The sequence below is a fragment of the Lissotriton vulgaris genome, chromosome 4_1 (genome assembly GCF_964263255.1).
Source record: "Lissotriton vulgaris chromosome 4_1, aLisVul1.2, whole genome shotgun sequence".
Lineage (NCBI taxonomy): Eukaryota > Metazoa > Chordata > Amphibia > Caudata > Salamandridae > Lissotriton > Lissotriton vulgaris.
This window is the reverse complement of record NC_141691.1, coordinates 842,781,454-842,807,697: the sequence shown is the minus strand read 5'-3', so window position 1 is coordinate 842,807,697 and position 26,244 is coordinate 842,781,454. Positions and strand designations below refer to the sequence as shown.

The window sequence follows — 26,244 nt, the reverse complement described above, 5'->3', positions numbered from 1 at the left end:
ACATTAAAATATGCCCATCTATCTTTCAGCATGACAGCTATGTTTGAGGGAATACATGAGCCTGCGTATTTACTTAAATTGTGTAAATATAGTTTTGAATTGTTGTGTCTATATATTTCTGATATACATATTTATAATATTTACACACAATCATTTAAATATGTTAGGCAAACATAGAAAAAATTGGTACGTTTGTATATGTATATCTATATTTACTGAAAAGCACAAAAGTGACTTTATAGCTATGTAAGCAATGATATCCAGACAAAGGTTTATGTGATGTTTTAGCTAGGTTTAGTAATATTATAAAAAAAATTGTTTTAAAACAAAAAATGATATTCCTCAGTGTTAAACTTTGTCCTTTCTGCAGGGTCATCCCCAAACATTTTGCCTTCACTCCTCCCATTTCTTTTTTGCAGAATTCGCTTTTGTTGGACTTAATACTCTGTGAAATTTACCACTGCTAATCAAGACTAAAGTGCTTGTGCTCTTTTCTTAAAACATGGTAACATTGATTTATACCCAATTGGTGTATTTAAATACTTGTATGTCCCTAGTAAAGAGGCACCACACATACCAAGGGCCTGTAACTTAAATGCTATTAGTGGGTCTGTGGCATAGAATGCGCCACCCACTTAAGTAGCACTTGAAATATATCTCTGGCTTGCCAGAGCCTGTGCGTGCAGTTTTAAACTGCCATGTTGACCTAGCAAAATAAACCCTTTGATAGGCCCAAACCATCTGTTTTAATACATTTAAGTCACCCCTAGGGTAGATTCTGGACAACCCAGAGTGCAGGGTGCAGTGCATTTAAAAATGTGGTTATGGACATTTAAGTTTTACATGTCCCTTTAGTGAATAACTCTAACATTTATTTTTCAGTACTGCACGGCCTACGTCTCCCATAGGATAACAGGGAAGTTGCCTTATTGCATTTTTTAAGTGTATGGTCCAAATGGGAACAGGTAATCCCTTCATGTTTGTTTTTTAGAATTGGGGTGAAAAATCCAAACTTATGGTGAAGTCATATTCAACACAATTTTGAAAATGCCACTTTTAGAAAGTTGGAAAGAAAGACATTTAATTCCTGTAGCCTTCAACCTCGAAAACCAAAGGATTGGCCATGAATTTACCACCCTGCTCAATACCTCTATCACCACAGCAACATTTCCAGATGACTGGAAACATGTCAAAGTCAGACCACTACTCAAAAACTTCTCAGCAGATGCCATCAAACTCAAACTACCAACCAATCTCACTACTCCCATTATCAGCGAATGTGCTGGACAAGATCATTAGGAAGCAATTCATGACATACCTAGAGATGCACCAGTTACTCAATGCCTCCTACTCTGGCTTCCACAGCAATCACAGCACCAAAATCATCCTGATTGCAGCCACCAATGACATCTGATCCCTTCTCCACCAAGGACAAACAGCAACTCTCATGCTCCTTGACCTCTCAGCAGCCTTCAACACCATATCCCACCACACACTGATCGAAAGACTCCAACACATTGGCATCCAAGGGTACACACTCAGATGGATCACCACCTTCCTCACCAAAGAACTCAGGGGACCCACCTATCACCTTTCACCTACGAAACCAAGGAGATCACATACATTGTCCCCCAGGGCCCATCCTAGAGCCCCGTGGTCTTCAACGCATATATAACCCCTCTGGCCAACATTGTCAGTTCCAATGGTCTCAGCAAAATTTCTACCCAGACAACACTCAAATCATCCTCTCACTCACCAATGACCCCACCACCACCAGACCCAAATTCTACAGATGCATGAAAAGCGTCACAGACTGGATGAAGAACAACTACCTGCAGTTGAACAGAGACAAGATGTAAGTACTGATCTTCGGCAAAAACAGCAACACATGGAACGACTCTGGGTGCGGAACTCCTCCGACCATTCAAGAAACCTCAGAACCATAATTGACAATAAGCTCACAATGAAATCACAGATCAATGCCTTCTCGTCTATCTGCTTCCTCAGTCTGTGCTTGCTATGTAAGAATTTTCCAGTGCCTACCCCTACACACTAGACGCACCATGACACAGGCCCTCATCACCAGCTGATTGGACTACAGCAACACCCTCTACATAGGAATCACTGCACACCTCCTACATAGGCTTCAGACGGTAGAGAATGCTGCAACCAGATTCTTCTTCGGCCTTCCTCGACGAACCCACATCAAACCCCACCTCAGGCAACTCCACATTCCGCCATTAGAGGACAGAATGTTCTAACAAATAAAACAAAGGCCTCACACAGCCTGAGAGTACTGAAATTCGATCGGTCTCCTTGAGGCATTTGTTCACAGCAAGAGCTGTGAACAACTACTTTAGAACGTTGGAGCTCTGGGCTTGTACCAGCCATTAGAAGCCTAGAGCACTACATTGTTTTTAATGGAGCTCCCAACATTCCAATGTTCTAATGCAGGGTTACATTTGCCCAACCACTAAGTGTTACCTTCCATTGAGGACCACCACTTATAGTACTCCAAGGTATCAAATTAATTGTTACATTGACTCAACATAATGATGAAGTCAGATTTAAGGTAACTTTTATACAAAGGTGACTTTTGAATGTCAGCCCTTTCTTGCCCCAAAGTTCTACTATCTGTTTCTGATTCACTATAGCAGTTTTCACCAGAGATAGCCTGCTGTCTTCCTGCCAGGATGTGTAAATGGGCCTAAAGAAAGTGGAACAAAAGGCGTATTGGAGATGTGACCTCCTCCTAACAGGATACCCAGAGGGCCTTGGCCACAGATGGCCCAGCTTCAAAGAGGCTTCTTCCTCTGAAAGGCAAGTACAAGTCACCCCTTAACTTGCCAACTCCTTTGTGTAGGTAGACAGGCTGGTATCTCTGCAACGATGTATGAAAACCTTGCAAAAATCAGAACTCTGGTTTCCTTCATCAGATTTGTCATTGTGGTTTATATTTAAACATACAAATATATACCATTGTTATAAACTGAATGGATTTTCTACTGTATCCTGTCCCTTACTTATTAACTGTTTTGGTACAAATTAATGTTTTAGACTTGCTTTCCTTTAAGTTAAGCCTGGCTGCTCTATGCCACAGCTATCCAGGACTGAGCTAATGTTTGATTTAAAGAAACCTAACTGGACATGATACAGAATAGTACAATTATTACTTTGTGAGTTCTCACATTTATCCCAAATAATAATCCGCTTTCTCACAAATACTATCCATGGCGATGCAACATTTTGCAATATCAATCATCACCTTCTAAGTAAAACATTGAACTGAAAAACATATGTCCCATGGTCTTATTTCTTTCTTTACATACTGCTACTGCAGCTTTAGGACCAACAGACAGATCTCCACACTGCTGAGCCGAGGTGCAACAGCACCTAATCCATAATCACTTTAGCTTAGGCACACCCGTGAAGACTCTTGGCTACTTCTGTGAGGCATCTTCTGTGGGGCTGCTGCATGTCCTGCAGTCTCCCGCTGCACTTGGACCCTCTTGATATTGGTCTCTGCCCATTCTGGGGTATCACATGAATAAATATATGCAGATTTTACAGCCCTTGCAAGGGCTTGTGAGGTGCTCCATTGCCCTATGGCTTGAATATTAAAATAGCAGCGTTCTGCCATGGGCATTTTTTTTCCTTTTTGCTGCCTTACTTTTTCCACTGCAACTTTGCGCCACATGTTTAATTTATTTTGAGGCCAAGTGCTCCTGTGCCTTTAATGAGGCACCCTGCCCCTGTGCTTTGTTGAGGACGTGTGAAGTTTTGGAATCTTCTTCCTTCCAGCTGCTCATTATTCCAGCATCATAGCCCCAGGCCCCGTTTCTTTTCGAAAGTCTCTTCCTTGTGCAGGGGTTTTAAAAGGGGCTGGAAATTTCTAGAATCCAGTAATCCCTGGCAAATCCTAGACTCCCACATAATTACTCCATCCCTGCCCCAACTTCTTTCCCAGGAACAGAGCTCAACACTGTTAATGGCTCGAAAGTGAGCCAGGCCTTTCATCCTCTTGCTGGCTAGCAGACTAATTAACTTAGTCTACTCGCAGTGATAAAGGCCTGGAACCTAAAAATGACAGCCAGGAAAATGTGACAATTCGCAAAGTGTCATAAGGAGCCTAGATATGATGAAAATGATTGTATGTCCACACTGGGGATTCAGGTTTACCCTAAGATTGATACCCCATTGGAACATGGCGCGAAATTGTACTTTGCTGAAGATTTTGCCTACATTGTATAATTCAATTAAGCCCCACAGACTTTGAGAAATTACTATATGCCTACACTATGAATTCCTGCTCACATTAGAAGTAATACAGGTCATCACTAATTCTTGAAACGATCCTTCTGTGACAGGGTTCTGTGCCCAGATGCAGGGCTGCACAGAAAGACTCACAAGTACATGTGTGCTCATGTATTTATGTGTAATCCACCGAAAGCCTCGTATTCTAGCTGGGCAGGAGAGGTCTTATTTTCATTTTCCCTGACTTCACTATGAGTGAGACTTATTTGGTGTGTTTCACACTTGTTAAATGTTCAAAACCGGCTAGTCCAAAAGTGAAACGTTCAAAGGGTTTAAATGGGCGGAGCACATTTCCAACATATGCCCCTCCAGCTGAAACTATGGAAGAAGCTAACAATTACCTCTGGGCACTGTTTTCCAGTCAGGAGCAACAAGTGGCAATGTGTTCTGTCCAGTCACTCAATTTGCTGTTGTCTACCACCACAGATATCTAAGCTCCCCTTCCTACACAAAAGACTAGCCACCTTACTCAAATATTAGGACACCTCTCCTCACAGGGAACCTAGATTGCACTAAAAACCCTCCTGGTTCTAAGTTGGATGCATCCAGGACACTATGTGTCTACATTGATTGGGCAGGTCTAGGACTACCCTTGCCATGGGGGGCCACACAACCTTGTGGCCATCTCACTCTACATGGCAAAGGTCCAGGGCTTCGCACTGAAACCTTCATGCCTGAAAGGTACCACCTGCCCCTCGAGTCACTGACTTTTCTCCCTCTGAAGAATTTATTACCCTAAGAACCTCACTCATCCAGATCCCTACAACCCAAAGATGCAGATGCAGTCAACTCACAAGACCTCTAACCCTTTCCTACAGCATTTAGGTTTGGATCTATAGCTGCCATCAACCCTGTAGAATGATTGACTTTCAACAGAAAAGTACAACCTCAAACCAGAGTACTCCCCTTACAGAGACGCATCTTGGCAGCTCCACCCATGGGAATTATCCTGGGAATACTGGCCCAAATGTCATCTGCAATAATTGGGTCTATACCCCCCCACTCATGGACTCTCAAGTCCCACCGGGTCAACAGGAAGTGCCATGGCCACTGTTTAGGCATATCTCACCAAGGCCCACATAGGGTCACTTTCAAGCTTCCCAGTTGTCAAGTTGGAGACTAACTAAGGACCCCACAGATCCCTCTGTAAAATTTAGCAGGTCACCCTGTAGGCACACACTGCTGCCTTTCTTCTCCCTCAGCTAAGTAGCGGACCTCACAGCGGAGTACATGCCTTGCAAGCCATGACTTCATAAGGGTCTCAGGGCCTTGCATCTCTAGGCGGGGGCACCCAAAGTCCACCTCTGAAGCCTGTCCTTCCAACAGCTCAGAGCTACAATCCTTCACACAAGTGTCAACAACTAATCAAGACTGATGACAAGAGTCCCCTCCTTCTGCAACAGGCACCTTTCAACCACCTTGTTGTCGCTGTGGTCTCACTCGCCTCCTATCCCACTACAGCTGAGAGCTACACCCACCAGATGAACCAATGTATGCCAAATCAGGACTTCTCCCGGGACCTAAGGGCCTCACATCCCAATGCTGCTACACTTACAGTGCACCTGCTAAGACAGAGTTCCCCATAGCCTGTCCATCTGACAGCTCAGTGATAATCGCTAACTGAAGAAGATTCCTCCCACTAGACTGATGTGCTGGGTCCCCTTCATCTGGAGCTGGTACCATCACTGCAGTCTCACCGCCTACGGTATCTTCCCTGCCTCATGGTCCTCGGTACCTTGTCCACAGTGTTTGATCTAACAGGACCTACTTGAGGGGACACCAGGCTGGGCATCATCACAGCCTCCACCTCAGGATTAGGCCTGGAACACATTTTAATTACGCTATAGTAATCTGAGGAATGTAGACAATTTTCGGTAGTCTTTTAATGTGAAATTATAGAAATGTACGCAATTGCACAGGTTCATAACTATGAATAATTTGGCATTAAAATCCTTCTGCAAGAGTAGGGGAACAATTAACTTAGCGCGAGCAGCTGCTGGCTACTGCTGTTCCTGTTCTGTTACATGTAGCGCTCTTTTCTTACTGCAAAATGCAACCTCTGTTCCATTTTGCATGCAAGGGTGCATTTTGTGGTAAGAAAATAGCACTAAATGCTGGATTTAACTCCTCACATAATTCTGCATAATCTTGTGTAATTTTGCAGGCATTTCGCTCAATTATGGTACAGCAGATTGCTTGAGCTACTCCCACTCCTACACTAGAGCTCATCAAACAGTTGCTAGGATGATGTCCTTCACTATACTAGGCAGTCACCTACCTTGTCCTGCATTCAGAGTCCACCACTAACTCTTCCCGGGAACCTAGGAAGTCCGCCAATCCTACTCAAATGTCCTCTGTGACAGTCACTAGCCAACCTGGGGGAGTAGGGCACTCATTACGAATCTTCTGTCTCCGCAGGAGCTACCACTACAACTTCTACCTCATGAACCATCCCCTTACCTGGCCTACCACCTATATGAGCCACCTGTGACTAGCTCCCTACCCCAGCAGATAACTTGTGGGGAACTCAGAACCACAGCTTTTTCTCAAGCTCCCTCCATGGAAAATTTCTCAGGGACCACACCGCACTGGTAGGAACCCATAGACTGTGTGCACATTTCCTGGAACCGCTCTATCAACTCCTGCAATCCAAAAAGCAAGGCTTACATCTACATCTCAATCTATGGTGTAGGTACACGTCAGTCCCTAAACCTATTGAGAAGTTCCCTCCTCATATAGGCCTTGCATATATAGTGTTAGGATTCAAATAACACTATGGCCCGGTCTCACTGCTGCCACCAATGTATGACATTTAGTTATTAGTTATGTGGCCTGCACAAGTAAAAGGTCCACAATCCCTTTACAGGAAGTCAAGTACCCCCTTGTAGCACTTGACTCTCTCTCAGGGTAGCGAGGCAGAGCAGTTCAAGGCCTACTCAGGAGAGATGGGATGGGCTAGAAACCTCACCTCACTGGTAGGCAATGACACTCAATAAATTATTGCCCAATAAGCGTTTTTTCAAAAAAAAAAAAAAAAGAAAAATACTTTTATTACACACTGCTAAATACTAAATATTAGCTACAAATATGTGCAATCAGGCAGATAGTAATAGGTGACATCCTCCTAACAAGTTTTACCCCACTGGGTCCTGAACTCTATGACCACAATACCTGTAACTATACTAGATACAGTATCACAATACAAGGGCATGTCAATATCAATGAATTAGGCTTACTGCCTTTGTCAGGGGCTCACCAAATTACTAAAAGCCGAAACAAGTTATAATCTACCATTGCATTAATTGGGGATAGTATCAACATTCAGTATTATCCATGATGATATAAAACTCTGCATTGTCAATCATCACATTGTCATTGAAGAACTGTATTGAAAATATGGACCCAGAGTTGTGTTAAAACGTTTTCTATGCTGCTATTATAGGTTTAGGATCAACCAACAGAGCCCCACATTCCAGAACATAGTTGAAAAATCACCAGGTTCAAGCGCACGTTAACTTTATCAAACCCTCTCCTTTTGGCATAAATGAAATCCCCTGGAAGACTTGGGGGCTACTTTTGTGGGGCATCTTCTGGGGAGTTGCTGCACTTCCTCCAGTTCCCCCTCACAACCCTGCAACACTTGGAAACTGTAGGTGGAATCCTCTTCCCATTCTGGGGTCCCACAAGCTTCAAATAGGAGGATTTTACTTCCTTGCAAGAGAAATCAATCTTCAACACATGCACTACCATATGTTATACTTATCATCTAACAGTTACCACACAAGGAAGTACTACACATGTCATTTTCTGACACTTTACAATGTGAGACTTTACCGCGCAGGTATCTGTATTTAAATATATTTTAACAAAGTAAATAAGGGGAATTAATAAGTGTAAGGGGTTTTAAGGGGTTCAGGGTTGGTTATGGGTAGGAGTAAGTAAGGGGTATTAAGGGATTTTTAATGTTCAATGATAGGTAAAGCTAGGAGGTAGTAAGAGATGGGTACGGATGCAACGATGTACAGGTTTTTTTTTTAGGTTTCAGGGTTTGCCGGGGTAAGGGTAAGTGGTAGAAAGCTTTTTAGGGGTCGGTGATGGGTAAAGGTAGGGGGTAGTGCGGGATAGGAATGTTTTTCTTAGATTTCAGGGCTGGGTAAGGGGGCAGGGAGATGAGGGTGGTTAGGATTCATGGATGGGTAAATGTAGGTGTAATGAGGAGCAGTAAGCGGTTTTTAGGGATCAGAAATGGGTATGGGGTAGTAAGGGATTTTTAGAGTTCAGGGAAATGTAAGGATATGGGGAAGTAAGAATTTTTAAGGATAGTCGGATTGGGAGAAAAACAGATAACCAAATTAGATGCAGAGCATCAGATAAAGGAAATGCTATATTGCATGAGCTACATGGTGTAACTATGAATACAGCTTCCCCCTTAGCACCAGATGTGGGGAATGGAATATGAAACACGAATCTTACATGACTAGGGTGGGCAAGATCTAGTTGCATATGTAAAATTTAAAAAACAATTATAAATTTATAATATATTTGATTAAAGATGAAACTGGGTTTATAACAGAAGAGCAAATGGAATGGTTAAGAGTGATACAAATGTTTCTCTGACCTATATGCTTCTATGCTTCCAATCCTACTATAAAAACAGAAAATTATGGAAATAATCCCAAAAGATATTCAACTAACAACTGTTTAGACAGGCTTTTTTAAACACATTTATAGACCAATATCTCCCATAAACCAGGATTGCAAAATATATGTCAAAGTGTTAGAAATCGGATTAGGCAAGATTGTTTTTGATCTAGTTTATTAATCACACATGGGATTTTTATATAACAAGTTCTCAAGTGACAACAAAATACTGTTCTCTTATGTCATTTAGAAGGTAACATATATGTCATCTCCTACAGCAGCTACAGTATTGGATGTTGATTTGTTGAACAGGTATTCAGCAAGGCATCCTGGTCTTTTTAGAAATTAGTTTTAAATAAGTTAAACTTTGGTGATACATTTATTTGTATGGTGATGTACGATTCTGAAATGAAGAGGGTTAGAGCTAACACTTCGATCTTCAACTGTTTCCCTTTGGGTCAGTAGTCAAACAAGGGTAGTCTCTATAACCTTTACTGTTTTTAATGACAATTCAACCCTTATTAGAATATACTACATCTAACCCACACATTGTACTGATACAGTTTGGTTTAGATATATATAAGGCAGCCACATATACCGATGACATTCATGTTTTCGCCGTATAAGTTCCTGAGTCATTTCCCTGTCTTCTTGAGACTACTGATCATTATTCCTTGGCACCTAAATAAAGACAAGTTTGAAGTGTGGCCTCTTAATGTTATCTCTACCCCAAGTTTGTTGATAAGTCTGGACTTATGAAGCAACCAAGATATGTTAAATAACTGAATCTGGTTTAACGACAAGTTGAACAATCTATTATGTAGAATAAATAAATTATTTTAGACAAATTGAAAACCTTCTGTAAGGATGGTCACCAAAGTTCATATCATAACAATGAGGTCATATTGAAACAATTAACATTGTAATTATGCTAACTGTCTCATCAGTATGATACTCATTTGACTCTCAAAAGAGTTTTTTGCAAGACTAGACACTTTGCTAAAACTGTTTTATGAAAACAACAAAAAGCCTTGCATATATGAGACTCACAGTTTGTGTGTGGTTGTGTACTGAAAGTGTCCTGAGGCGGAAAGCCGGGACAGAATCCTTTAACCTTGTTCCTTTGAGGAAAAACTGCTAAATTGCAACATTGCTAAAAACTGTTTTATTAGAAAGAGATATTTCAATAATGCTTTTTTAAACTTGAACTTCGGTAAGCTTGGACGTCCGAATTTGGGCACCTACCCGATCTTTAGGTTTTTAATCTGCAAAGTATTGCTGTGTGTAGCGGAGCGCGGCCCCTTCCAAAAAGACTCGCCCAGAGCCAGAGTCTATTATCACCTGTGCCCCTCTCTACCCACATGCGGTACAAAAGGGGGTGGTGATGGACGGAGCATCTGAATCCATCAAACACTCGCACCCAGTCAAAAGATCTGGGTTTAATCCATCACCGTTCTTTAGCCCACTCTGCCACCCCAGTTCAGACATGGCTATATGCAAATCAGTCTGACCCTGTGCCTCATGGGAACAGTCCAGCCCGAACTGCCAAGCCATGCCTTCCCTGGACCGGAAACAAGCTTCTGAGGACCGGTTTCTGGCATTCCAGCCGTCTTCAGCCCGGCTTACTTGAATCCAGTGGCAAAGTGAGCAAGGGACTCACGTCTGAGCATACCCTGCCAAACTTATGGTGGCCAAAAGCGGTACAAAAGGGGGTGGTGATGGACGGAGCATCTGAATCCATCAAACACTCACACCCAGTCAAAAGATCTGGGTTTAATCCATCACCGTTCTTTAGCCCACTCTGCCACCCCAGTTCAGACATGGCTATATGCAAATCAGTCTGACCCTGTGCCTCATGGGAACAGTCCAGCCCGAACTGCCAAGCCATGCCTTCCCTGGACCGGAAACAAGCTTCCGAGGACCGGGTTCTGGCATTCCAGCTGTCTTCAGCCCGGCTTACTTGAATCCAGTGGCAAAGTGACCAAGGGACTCACGTCTGAGCATACCCTGCCAAACTTATGGTGGCCAATGTCTGAACTGGGGTGGCATAGTGGGCTAAAGAACGGTGATGGATTAAACCCTGATCTCTTGACTGGGTGTGAGTGTCTGATTGATTCAGAAGCTCCGTCCATCACCAACCCCTTTTCTACCGCTTTTGGCTGCCATAAGTGTGGCAGGGTATACTCAGACGTGAGTCCCTTGCTCACTTTGCCACTGGATTCAAGCAAGCCGGGCTGAAGAAGGCTGGAATGCCAGAAACCGGTCCTCGGAAGCTTGTTTCCGGTCCAGGGAAGACATGGCTTGGCAGTTCGGGCTGCACTGTTCCCATGAGGCACAGGGTCAGACTGATTTGCATACAGCCATGTCTGAACTGGGGTGGCAGAGTGGGCTAAAGAACGGTGATGGATTAAACCCTGATCTCTTGACTGGGTGTGAGTGTCTGATTGATTCAGAAGCTCCGTCCATCACCAACCCCTTTTGTACCCCTCTCTACCCACATAGCAGCCGAGTAGGCGCTGCTTGGGCTCCTTCCATTTTCCAAGTGGACGAGCTGACGAGGGCTTGGCCCCTCCCCGCCCACACGTCATTGACCGGATAAAAGTAAATGAACCCCCCCCCCCCCTGCTGAATACGAGTGAGTGTGGTTGTGTACTGAAAGTGTCCTGGGGCGGAAAGCCGGGACAGAATGCTTTAACCTTGTTCCTTTGAGGAAAAACTGCTAAATTGCAACATTGCTAAAAACTGTTTTATTAGAAAGAGATATTTCAACAATGCTTTTTTAAACTTGCACTTCGGTAAGCTTGGACGTCCGAATTTGGACACTTACCCGATCTTTAGGTTTTTAATCTGCAAAGTATTGCTGTGTGTAGCGGAGCGCGGCCCCTTCCAAATAAACTCGCCCAGAGTCTATTATCACCTGTGCCCCTCTCTACCCACATAGCAGCCGAGTAGGCGCTGCTTGGGCTCCCGCCATTTTCCAAGTGGACGAGCTGACGAGTGCTTGGCCCCTCCCCGCCCAAACGTCAGTGACAGGATCAAATGACATTTTCTCCCAGGGAGCGCAGCGGACGGGTGCAGCGGATGGGCGCAGCAGCGGCGCCGGCGGGGCGCCGAAGGCGCGCCAAAGGTAAGCCCGTCTGCGCCCCGACCGGGCCCAGGGCCATACCCCCTGTCCAACTCATACAGTATTCTAGGGAAACTCTGTTAGGCTTTAAAACCAAATCATCCACCTGCACTCCACCACATAACCGGGAAAACCAGGGAAGATTCTGGGGTTACAATATATGGAATAAAAGTTTCGGCCACCCTAAACCAAGCAGGCCCCTAAACCATAGCAAAACGACAAACCTACATTGCGGGCTTGTCAATGTCAGGTCTATGGGCAAGCACGCCCACCATATCTTTGACCTAATCGTGGAAAGAGAGCTGGACTGTCTTTTCATGACAGAAACCTGGTTAACCCAAAACAGTAATCCAGATGTAACGACCGCCCTCCCTCAGGGGTACCTCATTGCCAGACAAGACAGACCCCTCCAGAGAGGCGGAGGAATAGCTATTATCTACAGGGACTCACTGAGCTGCCTGACCTTCACGATTCCAGCTATCAAAGGTGCGGAAAGTATAGGTTTCGCCCTCAAGGTACATGACTCCTTCACCTTCTCAGGAGCATTACTATATCGACCTCCGGGAACACCCACTGACTTCACAAACAGCCTAGGAGAAGCAGTAGGCGGCCTAGCATTAAAATCAGCCAACTACATGATCCTAGGAGATATAAATATACATTTTGACTCCCTCACAGACCACGCTACCCTAGGCTTTATGGACACAAAGAAGATCTTAGGCCTCAACATACTTACCACCAGGCCCACACACAAGGCAGGTCATATCCTCAATTGCATATGTTTAAACGTAGACACACTACATGCAAAAATCACCCCAAGAACTAATCTGTTCTGATCACAGCTACATCCCTTTTGAACTCCAAGGGATAATGGCACACACATCTGGAAATAAGCCATGTGACCCCCATGGAAGGCCCAATTGGAAAAATCTGACATGACTACCGGGTTTCCTAACTAGGGCACTAGAAACCAGACCACAATCAGTAGGGGACCCTGAGAAAGATAGCCAGTCTTTCAGGAAATTGATGGGTGCCCTATCTATAAATAATGACAAAACATCACTTAAACCAAAACATAAAAAGAAACCCAGATCCTCTGCCCCTTGGTTCTCCCAAAGCCTAAAGGAGGAACAAAGGAAGGTTAGAGCACTAGAGCGAAGCTGGCGCCGAAACTACGATACAACTGACCAGCTCAGCTACAAAGTGGCCCGCCGTCACTATCACAGGATGATAAAAACTACTAAAAAGGACTTTTTCACCAATGCCATAACAAACAGCAATAACAAACAAAAATACATTTTTAATATTGTCAATTTATACACCAACCCCAAAACCATGCAGAGAGACATTCATCCCCTCCCAAACCCTGTGCAATAAAATAGCGGAATACTTCCATGAGAAAATACAGACCCTCATTAAAGATTTCCCCCCCCCCCCCCCCCCTCAGAAGAGCCCCAACCAAACAGGAATAGTGGGACTAGCCAACTAGCCGCCTTTCATGAAGTCAGTCTGGAAGAATCGCAGAGAGCAACCCTAAAAATCAAATCCGGCTCTCCTTTCGATCCGTGCCCCCCTTTTGTCCTCCATACTATGGTGGAAATTGTAAATCCTAGTATTAACACCATTATCAACTCCTCACTCTCTTCGGGAGTAGTCCCTGAGGAATGGAAACTGGCAGCTGTAAGACCCTTACAAAAATAATCATTACCAGACCCCACCACCCTCACTAATCTACGACCCATCTCCCTGCTCCCCACCTTTTGTAAACTCACAGAAAAAGTAGTAAACCAACAACTCGCCACCTTCTTTGAGGCCAATAACATCTGGCACCCCAATCAGGCTGGTTTCAGAGCAAATCACTCAACAGAATCGGCTCTAATATTCTCATCGGAAACACTCAGAGCAGCGCTAGACCAGGGGAAAAAAAGCAGTCCTTATACTTTTAGACCTGTCCGCGGCGTTTGATACGGTGTCACACTCCATCCTGACAGACAGACTAGCCGCGACAGGGATAACTGGAAAGGCACTGAGATGGTTAAAAAACTTCCTAACGGGCGACAAGTGGTCACCCTGGGCCATTTCAAACCAGAAGAGATCCCAATAAATTCAGGTGTACCGCAGGGCTCCTGCCTGAGCCCGACACTCTTTAATGTGTACTTGGCCCCCCTGATTTCCCTCATATCATCCTTCGGTATGGCCACCATCTCGTACGTGGATGATACACAACTCATCCTTGTGATGGAGGATGAAACCAGTGAAGCAGAAACAAGACTTAAGAACTGCCTAAAAGCCACTTTTCACTGGATGAAGACAAATCGCCTTAAATGCAACACTGGAAAGATCGCGATCTTACCGTTTGGGAAGGGAAACACTTTCAACCCAGGACTATGGTGGCCAGAAGATGCAACCGTTCCTCCTAATACAGTCAATGCTGTCCGAAATCTAGGGATAAAATTCAATCCATCCCTGAGCTTTCAACAACAAGCAGTAGCCGTGGCAGGGACCTGCTTCGGCATAATAAAAGGGCTCAGGAAATGTTTTGATCTAATCCCTTTCGCCGCAAGGAAGACGGTGGCAGTAGCCCTCATTCCATCCCGCATAGATTACTGCAACAGCACATACGCAGGAACTAACAGAACAGTTTGGCATAAATTACAAATGGTGCAGCATGCAGCGGCCAGACAAGTGCTGGGATGGAAAAGAAGAACCTCAGCCACAATTGCCATGAACATCCTGCACTGGTTGCCTATACATAAAAGGGTGCTCTCTAAAATCTTGCTAATCACTTTCAGGGCAGTGACTAAAACAGGACCCAAATACATCGAAAGCCAGGACCCAAATACATCGAAAGCATGTTCCAACTCTACGTTCCCTCCAGGTGTCTGAGGTCCCAGGGTGACAACCTTCTGACTATCCCCAAGTTTAGACTTAAAACCAGAGGAGGTAAGGCCCTGGCTGTCTTGGGGTCCAGAGCATGGAACTCACTACCATGACCTCTCCGACAAATCTCCACAGAAACAACTTTCAGAAAAACCCTTAAGACCTGGATTTACACCTTGCCCGATTTAAAATGCAAAAATATGATTTAGCATTTTTACCAAGGGTTTCCCACCACAAGAACAATACGCCACCATGTTCTCTCACACTCTGAAGCGCTAAGATGCTCCCTCGAGTGCAACCCGCGCTATACAAACACCAATTACATTACATTACAGTTTCACTGTTGAGATGTCTGGACTTTGATTCCGTCTCAGGCACCACGGGGCAATTCTACAAGAAAGTACTGCAGCGCTGCACCGCAAGCACTTTGGCTGCAGCACTTTCAGAGCACAGGAATTCCAGTGATCTCCCCTGCACTGGTGCACAAAAGCTGCCATGTGCCAGCGAAGGCAACCTTGCATCATGGTGCAAGGATGCCTGCGAAATGGGTGAGATTGTTTTTGTGCAGGAAGAGGCACCTTCCTCTACAAAAACAATCACTATAGGCATTTTCCTCTTTCAATGCGTGCCGTAGAATGCAGCACGCATTGAAAGAGGACAAAACGAGGAGAAATGAATGCATTTCTCCTCATTGGCGCCTGGTTACGCCACTCCCTAGGGTAGCGTAGCAAACTGACACATTTCCAGGTTTACGATTTCTCGTAAATCTGGAAAGGTGTCTGGTTCCATGGGTGTTGCATAGGAACACCCACAGCAACACCCATGGAATGCCCCTTTCACACAAAGTGCTGCATGTAAAGGGGCCATGTTTACAAGGACAGGAAAAGCCGGGCAGGGTGGCCTTTCCTGTCCTTGTGTCTTCTGAAAAGAACTTTCACACGCTATCCAACATATGGTGTATGAAATGCTTTTTAGAGTTAGGTAACACTGTGCAGCTAAATGTTCCTATGGATACAAATGGTTAACCTGCAACATATATTATGAAATGTAGTCTGAAGTATGTCTATTCTGCAGTGTAATGATTTATGCATGCAGAAAAGTATCCCTCCCCTACAATGAATAACATTGAATGCTGTTTCTATGTTACAAAAACCAAACCAGTAGATGGTTCAACATCTTTAGAAAAAGCAGATTGCAATTCTGGAGGAAAAAACATTGTTAGCTTAATCAAATCAGTTGTGATTCAGCATTTCAACAAAAATCAGTTTGACTGTAGAAATTCAGCTGATACCACGAAGAGGATTTTTCAAGAGATTATCCTAGTACAATTCAGTTTTCAAATTGAGTGAGATGTCAGCAGACAAAAATGGCCCTTGTGAAGCTTGATTCGCCTGGATAAATGCCTTGACATACTAGAGTTCAAAGATGGCCACCACATTCTAGTTCACGATTGCTCTCCTCTAGAATTTGACTTTCAGTGTAGGGACTTTGCTGCAAGACTACTGGCGTGCCATATAGAAATATTGTAAAAAAGACTACAAGTGAGTGCCTCTGTTAACCTGGCGCATTTATGGCTGTGGGCTTCTGTGATTGAGCTGAACGAACTACAGTTATCAGACTAACAACTATTCCCTATCTCTTGATTGCTCTAAAAACAATTCTATTAAAATGGAAATCTTTTTTCAAAGATATCAATCCACACATGATGGGTGTTGTTATCGTTTGCAAAAAGTGTGGTTAGTACATTTGTAACTGAATTCCCCCACCTCGTAAATACATTGACCCTAGTGTATAAGCTTGACAGCTGCCTATAAAGATCCGACTGCCATGCCTCATAGATTTGCAAGCTCAATAAACCCCCTAATGCTTTAATTATCGGCCTATGGTATTTGTATTGATAACTATGCCGTGATTGAGACTCTCACTTGTGTTATGTAGCCTCTCCAATGAACATTTACAGTTTATTGTTATTTAATTCTTTACCCACTTACTATTTTTTAGCATGATATGTATTAGCTCTTAAATGTATTTTCTGACAGTAGAAGGGTTATGAGGATATTAACAGCTCTGTCTGAATTTTACTAGTGTTTGACTACAGGGATATGTCCTTCCATTCTTTAGAGTTTGGCAAATTGATAACAATAAATTGGGTAATAGTACCATACATTATTTGTTGCAACCAAATACAATGGAAGTGTAACAAGCACTATATAAAACATTATTAAATAAATAACATTCATTATTATTGCAAACGTGAACAAATGTGATTCCGAGCCTGTGGAACAATGTCTTAAGGTCTGATTACGAGTTTGGTGATCTTACCCCCATACTGCTGCAGGGGCTGTCCTAAGAAGACAGCGGTCACCAGTCTGCCATATTACAATTTCACTGTTGGTCCGGCAGCAGTGTTTTTGATGACTGAGATTATTTTTTCATATGTTTTGATGCAGATGTGTATATTTTGACTGCATACGTGTTAAATGTTCACATATGCATGACACGTGAAAAATTACATGCTGCGAGTACCTATTGCTGTGCCCAGTCCATGAGTAAATAGTGCAAACTGGACCTACCTGGATTTCGGCACAAACTGGGCTGTTTTCAGGGTCAAGATGCTGCTGTGAAGGGGGCCCTGTAGAAAGGGCTCCTCATTGCCGACTAAAGAGAAGAAAAGGAAATGAGTGAGTATGCTCCCCAATTCCTTCGATTACGTCGACTTTGAAGCAGGCAGTCTTCCTGCCAAGGTAGGCTTGACAGAAAGACAACTCGTAATTCATATGGAAGTGAATTTGTCTGTACTACCCTCTGACAGTGGTTTTCCTCTCCCGCTGATGCAGTGGTCTTCGAATGGCTGGCGGTGTCAGCAGTACTCCAGCAGTCTACCCTTCAACAGACCTCCAACATCGTTACTTTGGCTGGTAGACCACCAACTGTACGGCAGGGAATCTGGCACCACTTTGACGGGGGTTCCCTCAACACATGCTGCTCAATTATATTTGAGGCCACGCAAAGCCACTCTGTGTGGCTTTGCATGGCCTTTTAGATACGAAGTAGAGACAAAGCAGCTCAAGTCGCTGCCTTGCATTACTCTGCGTCAAGGAGGCATTCCATGGGCATTGCAGTGGGTTTTTCCATGCAATCACCATGGATTTTGATACTGCCCCAGATATACTTAATCATGTAAACATGGGGCAGTGCCAAAACCTTAGCCTCCCCAGAGCTAGTGTAACAGGAGAAGTATTTGTATTTTTCCTATTTCTATGTGTGCTACATTGTGCAGGTCACATAGAAAGAGGAAAACTCCTCTTGAAATAGTTTTTGTGCAGGAAGGTGCTTCTTCATAAATACAATCCTGCCTGAAATTCTGGACCTATGGTATTTATATAGATAAATACAGCTAGATGGAGGCACTCACTTATGTTGTGGAGCCTCTTAGTGAACATTTGTAGTTTATTTTTATTTAACGCTTCCCTCCCTTACTATTTTTGTGTGTTATTAATTATATCCATCAAAATTTATTCTCTGACGGTAGGAGGGTTATGAGGGTTCTAAAGTCTGTGTGAATTTCACTAGTGTGTGACTGCAAGGATGTGTCCTTCCATCCTGAGCTGGGCAAATTAATAAAAATAAATTGGGTAATAGTAATACCTGTTGTTTTCTGCATCCAAATACAATAAAAGTGTAACAAGCACTATATAAAAACAATATTAAACAAATAACATTCATTATTATTGCAAATGTGACCTAGAGCCTGTGGAACAATGTCTTAATTATTAAGGGACTTAGGGCCATATTACCACAAGTAGCGATATTTATTGCTAAATAGGCTAAGTGCCGATTTTTTTTTTTTTTTTTTTTTTTTTTTTTTTTTAATTGCTGGATATGTTAGCGGAGAAAACCTGCTATTGGCAACGTTTTTCTCCATTGTGCAACAATATCCAGCGATAGCGGCGAAATGTGTGAATATCGCTGAGAATACAGCGATATTCACGCATTAGCGACAAAATACTCTTAGCCATGTTATCCACCTCCCATTGGATAACATGGCTAAGAACTGGTCTGGGCAGGTGTTAGTATTTGGAGATATTCGTGCTTAGCGCAAATATTTCCAATGCTACGCCTGCCTTGCTAATAGGCTATAGCGACGTTAGCGACTGCTTTTAGTTGCTAACTGGTTGGGTACGCCCACTTTGCATGTCATTAGTGATAAACATCGCTGACATGCAAAACTGGCCCCAAACCGCTCGCTATCGCCTAAAAGCTGTCTCTAACATCAGTTAGCGACAGCTTGCTAATAGGGCGATTATCGCCGCTTAGCGGCCGAAAACGGCCGCTAAATCGGCAATAATTGCCTATCGACCCCCTTGGTAATATGCCCCTTAATTATGAGAGGCTTCTGCCGCAGGAGCGTCACTTTTTTGATGCTTCGGTGATGCAAGCCTCCTAATCATATCTATGAGGCAACGCAAAGCCACTTTGCATGGCTTTGCATGGCCTGATAGATATGGAGTAAGACAAAGCAGTGCAAGTTGCTGCCTTGCCTTGCTTTGCGTCAAGGAAGCTTTCCATGGGCATTATGGTGGGTTTTCCAACACACCACCCATAGATTTTGATGCTGCCTCAAATTTACTCAATCACGTAAACCTGGGGCAGCGCCAAAACCTTACACCTCCCCAGAGCAGACGTAAAAAAAAATATTTTTATTTTTCGTTTTTTCCTCTTTTCATGTGTGCTGCATTCTGGTGCACACATGAAGAGGAAAATGCCTCAGGATTGTTTTTGTGCAGGAAGATGCCCCTTCCTGCACAAAAACAATCTTGCCCTCAACGGAGGCACCTTTGCACCATGGTCCAAGGGTGCTTAAGGTGGCTCGAGGCAGCAAATTGTGCAGTAGCTCTGGGGTAAAGAACAGGAATGCACCGTATTTCATAAATACAGTGAATCCTGTCCTTTCACATTGGCGTAGGGTAGTGCAGCAAGAAAACTTATGCCCTATGCCTACTCCTCAGAAATGAGGCCCACAGTTTGCGTTGCTATTTTGCTGTTTGCTTTTGCCCTTCACATGTCTAAGAATGCCCCGGTTACTTACCGGTAATCTTCATTACTCCGAGTATAGTCTTCCTCGCCACATGACTAACAAAGTGAGCTTCAGCTCCACACCAGAACCCTCCAAAGCAAAAAGTCAGCCTCCCATGCATCCCATCCCTTCCCAAGATGGCCGACCCATTACCACCTGACCTCTATAAGAGGAGGGCCGGCCCAACCCATCAGTCTGAAACCACCAAGCACAAAACATGAAGCCGATAGCCAGACAGGGAGGGAGGGATGGGAACTCATGTGGCGAGGAAGACTATACTCGGAGTAATGAAGATTACCGGTAAGTAACCGGGGCATTACCTCCTCGTTAGTCCTCCTCGCCACAAAGTGAGCAAATACCAAAGCCAAGCGGCTTCATGGAAACTCACAAGCAACCAACGGAGCAGGATGCGACCCCCACGGAAGAGGGCAAACCCAACAGCCCAGACCAGCGGAACAACCACTCAAGAGAGGCAACCACGAGCAGGAAGAACCAGCCCGGGACAAAAGAAACCAGAAGGGCCGAAAACCCGGACCCCCGAGACACTAAGTGCCCCCAGAAAAAGCGAACTTAACTAAGGAGGACAGAGAAGGCACAGCCCAAGACCGCACTGAGCCAAAGCAATCGCAAACAGGCCCACAAACGGAGAGCAGTAAGCCGGGCCAAACACGGCAAGACCGCCCAAGGACAGCACAAAGCGAGAGGGGAGCAAAAACCCAAAGAGGAAACGAGACACCAGGGCCCCACAGAAACCAAAGAAACAGAGGGCAACCCCACCACAGCGACCCAACGAAAAAGCCACAGCAGCAAGAGACACAGTCCGACCAAAGCCCAGCCACACTGTACGGTGGACCACCAACAGCGAGAGTCGAACCACCTCCAAACCAAAGACCAGAGGGGAGAAGTAAACAAAATCCACCAAGTCCGTAGGGAAACAAGGGCAGAAGCCAAGGAACCAGACGGAACCAACCCAGACCGGCAGGTGGCGCAAGAACAGATGGAGGTGCAGGAAAAGAAACCAGCACCCCACCCGAACAGCAAGAATCAAGGACACCCAAACCCCACCAACAAGGAGATGCAGGCGGGATACGGACCACAGCCGTCCAAAGGAACCCTGGACGGGAGCGCAACAGCAACAATAGAGCCCAGGAACAACAAAGCCCAGGCAGGTGCAAGGTAAAGTAGACCCGGAGGCCGCAGGAAACCACAATAAGCGCCCCTGACATCAAGGGCACCGAAGGGGACCAGGACCAAAGCCAAGCCCAAACAGGTAGGCAAACACCCACCAGGGGACCACCGGCCCAAGAAAGCACAATGAACCCCGAAGGAAGGGGAAAGCAGAACGAACAAGAGACAGCCCAGCGCAGGGGACAAGCAAAACCGCCCGCACCGCTCCACATGCAAAAATGCACCGCTGAGGCAAACACCCAGGAGGCCAAAGACACACCAGGACGAACCAGCCGAACAATGGAGAACCGACCGGAACAGGAGCGGACACAGGGGCAAGGCCACAGGCAGCAACCCACCCAAGGCGAGAAGACCGAAGAGCCGGGCGGAACGAGAAACGCCAACACCCCCAGGGACCAAACCCGAGCTGGTAGGACCCAGCATCCCAAAACCAGGGACAAAGAAGAAGAGGATCCAAACCGCACACGGAGCGCCGGTGAGAAATAAAAAGACTGAGGTGGGAAAAGAAACCCCTGACCCGATTGAGCCAGCGCCCACAGAGGCACAACACGGGCCAGAGCCACCATCCGCAGGAGCAGAAATGGGAAGTACCCAGACGAGCCCCCCCAACAGGACAAAGAACCTGGCCAGGAAAACAAGCCCAGGTGCGAAGCTGCGAGCCCGGATAAGAAGGCAGGAAAAGCCAGCACCAGGGACACAAACCGGAAGAGAGCGACCGAGGTAAGCCCCCCAAGAACCCGTAGAACGAGGCAGGGAACAACCGCCCAGGAGAGCAAAAAGAAGCCCCCGCGGGGCCAGGGCAAACACACTAACCGACCCAGCACAGATCGGGAACCCATGCATGCTGCACAGGCCGGGAAGGGGAGACCAGAACACAAAGAACAATGGCCGAAGGGGCAGACAGGGCAGGAAGGGGGCCACCAGGGCAAGAGAAGGGACACCCACAGGAACAGGTGAAGGAGGGAAACCCCACCGAACACCGGGACCAACCAGACGGGGGACCCCCAATGGACAGACCGGGCAAACACCACAAGGCACCCAGGCCCAAGGAGCCCAAAACTCAACCTACGGAAGGGCCCCAAAAGGGTAGACAACCCAGACAAGAACAGCCGGGGTCACACAAAACCAGACGAAGGCCGACAGTCACCCAAGGGAGGAGACCAACCACAGAGCCACAGCACACGGGACCGGACCCAAACAGCCAGGAACGCCCGAAACCAGCGGCAAGGAGTGCACGGGGCACACAACAGTCCGCCCTACACGGGGAGACAACGCAAACAAAAAACAAAAGATGGACAGAAAGCATAACAAAGTCACGTCTGCACCCCAGTACAGAGAACCGGGACCAAATCCAACAAGTACCCTCGCACACAATGCCACATCAGCACATACGAAGGAAAAAATACCCCCAGGCAAAACATGTCACAACACGTGTACGGGTGCGTGTGGAGAACACAACCTAGCACACTACTGTATCACCAGAGCCCCCAGAAATGAGGCGGGAGAAGTGAACACAAACCACTTGCACCAGCTGAGAACCGTGATAACACGACGAGGAGGAGGATGCAAGGGACGCCCGCCGATCCAAGGCAAGAAAAAACCAGACCGCAGGAACAGGAGCAGACGCCAAAGCCCACCCGGAGACCACAGATCAGAGAAGAAAAAAACAGGAGCAAACAGAGGACCACCCCCATCAGACATGCAGGCACCCACAGACCCCAGAATCACCCAGGACACAGCCGAAAGAATCAGCAGGAGTAAAATCCACGTCCTGTGGAGGACTGAGCCAACAGAGGCCCAAGGCGCCCCACTGAGCTACAGTACCATGGTAGCGTACAGCACCAGGCATACCCAGGCAGTCTCCATCCAGGCACCAATCAGGCCCAACCACATAAAGCACACAATCACCCCAGCAACGGGGCAACTTGGCCGCTGAAATAACAGACGTATAATGTAAACCAATTTAATGGAACAAAAGTGTACTGACAACGGAAGAAAGGCTGAGTGGACCCGCCGGGATTGAACCCATGACCATGAGGCCAAAAGCAGGCACCAGAAGTAGATGCATCAGTCCACTGAGCCGCCAGACTCACACCAAGAGCAGACGAGAGAAGGGGCTTCCAGGGTGGCATGGCCACAGGCACCAAACAGGGAAATATCAGACAGAAGGGCGACAAGAACCCAAGACTCCAAGAGAGCGAGCCCAACGCAGCGCCGCAGGCCATTCCGGCAATTCAGACGACACAGCAGTCGAAGAATCGACCCCAGAAGGAAGACAGGCACATGCAACATGACAATACAGTGCGCAAGAAATGTCAAACAAAACACCGAAATAGCACACAAGCGACCACACCCGACGCCGAATCCCCGCTCAGGCAACGGCCGCAATCAGGTGATTCAATGACCCGTGAATGGAGGAAAAACACCCAGAATTACATAAATAGCGCAAAGTCAACCCCAAACTGGCATTAGAGCGCCGTACAATTAATCCAACATATGGGCCCCAGATAGAGGACGTGTCAGAGATTAAACAGATAAGAACAGAGACTACACTTGACCGGCGTCAAAAGGCCGAGAAGCAATACGCACTCAGCGCAATACACGAATACATAAAAAACAGAACAGGTATCACGCACATCAAGAATTAGCAATACGCCGTGCGAGCCCACAGGAGCAAAACTCCATACAGGACAACATACCTGACCTCGTCCCGCCCAGGCAACGGCTGAATCCAGCTGGAGGAAAACCAGCCGACTCCACCAATCCCGAAGGAAGCCGGAGGCACCCGACCCCGCCCCCGGACCGAGGCGAGGGAAACACAGGAGGCACACAGCCCGGAGAGCAACGGCCGCGCCCCTGAATATGGCGGGGCAAGAAACTGAGCCCAGCCGCCCCCTGGAAACGGAGCCGGGGGCAGCCAACACCCGCCGTGCGGAAACCCCAGGCCGCTTAAGGTAAGCCTGTGAGAGCGGGAACACCACCGCATCAGGGTAGCAGAGCGGCCGGCGGAGTATCAGTATACGTGCCGCCGAAGCGTAGGGGAGAGGGGAACTCTCATTCCAAAAAAGGAGATTACATGCAGAAACCCGGCAACGGAGGACCGTGAGACCATCAAACTAACGTTCCCCCAACTGGACCACCCACTACATGTACATAAAAAAAACACACAGATATCCCTGCCATCAAGGCGTGTACAAAAAGCGCCTGTCGACCCCCCCCCCCCCCCCCCAATACCTAAAGAATTGGCTGGAGAAGACCGAAAGACAAACTGCACTTGGCAAAACCAATGTGCCAGCCCTTGGGATACATTACAGGTGTACTCGTGCCAAAAACCTGTGGGACGAAAGACAGAGTAGGACCAAACCCGGAAAGGATTCCGGCAGCATGGACATGAGACAGAGCAATAACTCTGACACTGTGCGAGGCGAGGGCAGAAAAGGGACACATAAACAGGAGCCCCAGACCCTGCCCGCCCCCCTATTGACTCATGGTCCGCTAAAGCAGGGCCTAACCGGGCCCCAAAAAAAGGACCGGGGGAAGGTCCAAACAGCCCCAGAGTCCGCTAGCGCAGGACCACCAACTAAGGACCCATGCTCCTGCAACAGCAGGATCCACTTACCTGAAGACGCATCTGGAGAGAAATGACGCGCAGAACTAAAAAACAGACTGATGGGTTGGGCCGGCCCTCCTCTTATAGAGGTCAGGTGGTAATGGGTCGGCCATCTTGGGAAGGGATGGGAGGCATGGGAGGCTGACTTTCTGGTTTGGAGGATTCTGGTGTGGAGCTGAAGCTCACTTTGTTAGTCATGTGGCGAGGAAGACTAACGAGGAGGTAATGTACCTCAAAGAGTTGCAACAACAGAAACCTACGTTTGCTAAATACAGACCGAGATGGCGGCGATCGGTGGATAATGTAGCAAACCCTGCAGGGTAAAAAGCCCATGTACCTCACTCCTCACACTGAATTCCGAGCGATTTCAACGTTTTCAAAATTAAAATTTCTCCGAGATCTTAAATCTCCAGAAACATCTCCGAATTTATTAGTTTTGCTTATTAAGAAGCAAAAATAAACATGTGATTTTAATTTACAGCTAGGGAAAATATAAATCAAATCCCATAATAAAGGAATTCCTCTTTAAATAGCTCACCGAAGAAGAAATTGATCAATATGCAGATTTGTGCTAGAGATAAAATGTAGCCCATTTCGCAGAAAATGAAATGACCACGCTGTAGTCCGCTTGGCCTTGATGGAGAATCGAGCGCGGAATGGGCAATGATATCCGACTGTCTGGTGAATCCGTGCAGTCTCAGGCGTATTTTGAAGTGTCGCATATTTGACATTTTAGACGAGGGTGGGTCGTTGGGGAGAGGCCTGGAATCTGCCCCCACACCTTTCTTCTGAAATTCTACAGTGCTGCGTTTTGTTTGGGGCTGGGCCGCTCGGCAGGCTTTGATACCATCATCATCCGCCTTGCACAAAGGACAGCAAAATAACACAGCTTTTGATTATAGGCCACACCAAGGAAAACAAAGGAGTCCACATGCACTGAAACAACAAATCCGCAAACAGAATCTGAATGAATAGGCAGTTGTAAAAAAAAAAAAAAACGTGTGAAAAGCAAAATAATTCCATGCTATTCCTGTGTCTGTGTATTGCAAAGTATGGAACAAAGCCCGCATACAGCAGTGGCAAAGTAGAACCAGAATATTTCTACATTAAAATGATGGTTTTACCAACATATGTTCAAACGTCCCCGCCTCCCAAAGAAATTGGTGGTCGACATCAAAACAAAAAGGTATTGGGAAAAAAAATGTAATGTGCATTTATTTACCTGAAAAGAAATGCACAAAGTCAACAGGTGTGTTATTAAATAGGCAGTAGTGTCGAAAGATTAACCGATGATGGAACCAAAATACGGGTATGTAATAGGCACACGACTGCAGAGGTTTGAACATGGCATAACGAATTGTATGAGAAAAAGGGGAAATAATACCTCCATCACAGTGCGAGCAGTGGATG

General features: G+C 46.0%; 1 protein-coding gene and 1 non-coding gene across 2 annotated transcripts in view; one reads left to right on the top strand and one right to left on the bottom strand.

The window, feature by feature from the left end:
- Window positions 1-26,244, top strand: part of LOC147722658 (uncharacterized) — a 132,243-nt gene that overhangs the window by 18,516 nt on the left and 87,483 nt on the right. The gene's annotated exons all lie outside the window — the stretch shown is intronic.
- On the bottom strand, window positions 23,615-23,807 carry LOC147722659 (U2 spliceosomal RNA). Its single transcript, XR_015295439.1, has one exon. It is a non-coding gene; the product is annotated as a U2 spliceosomal RNA (small nuclear RNA).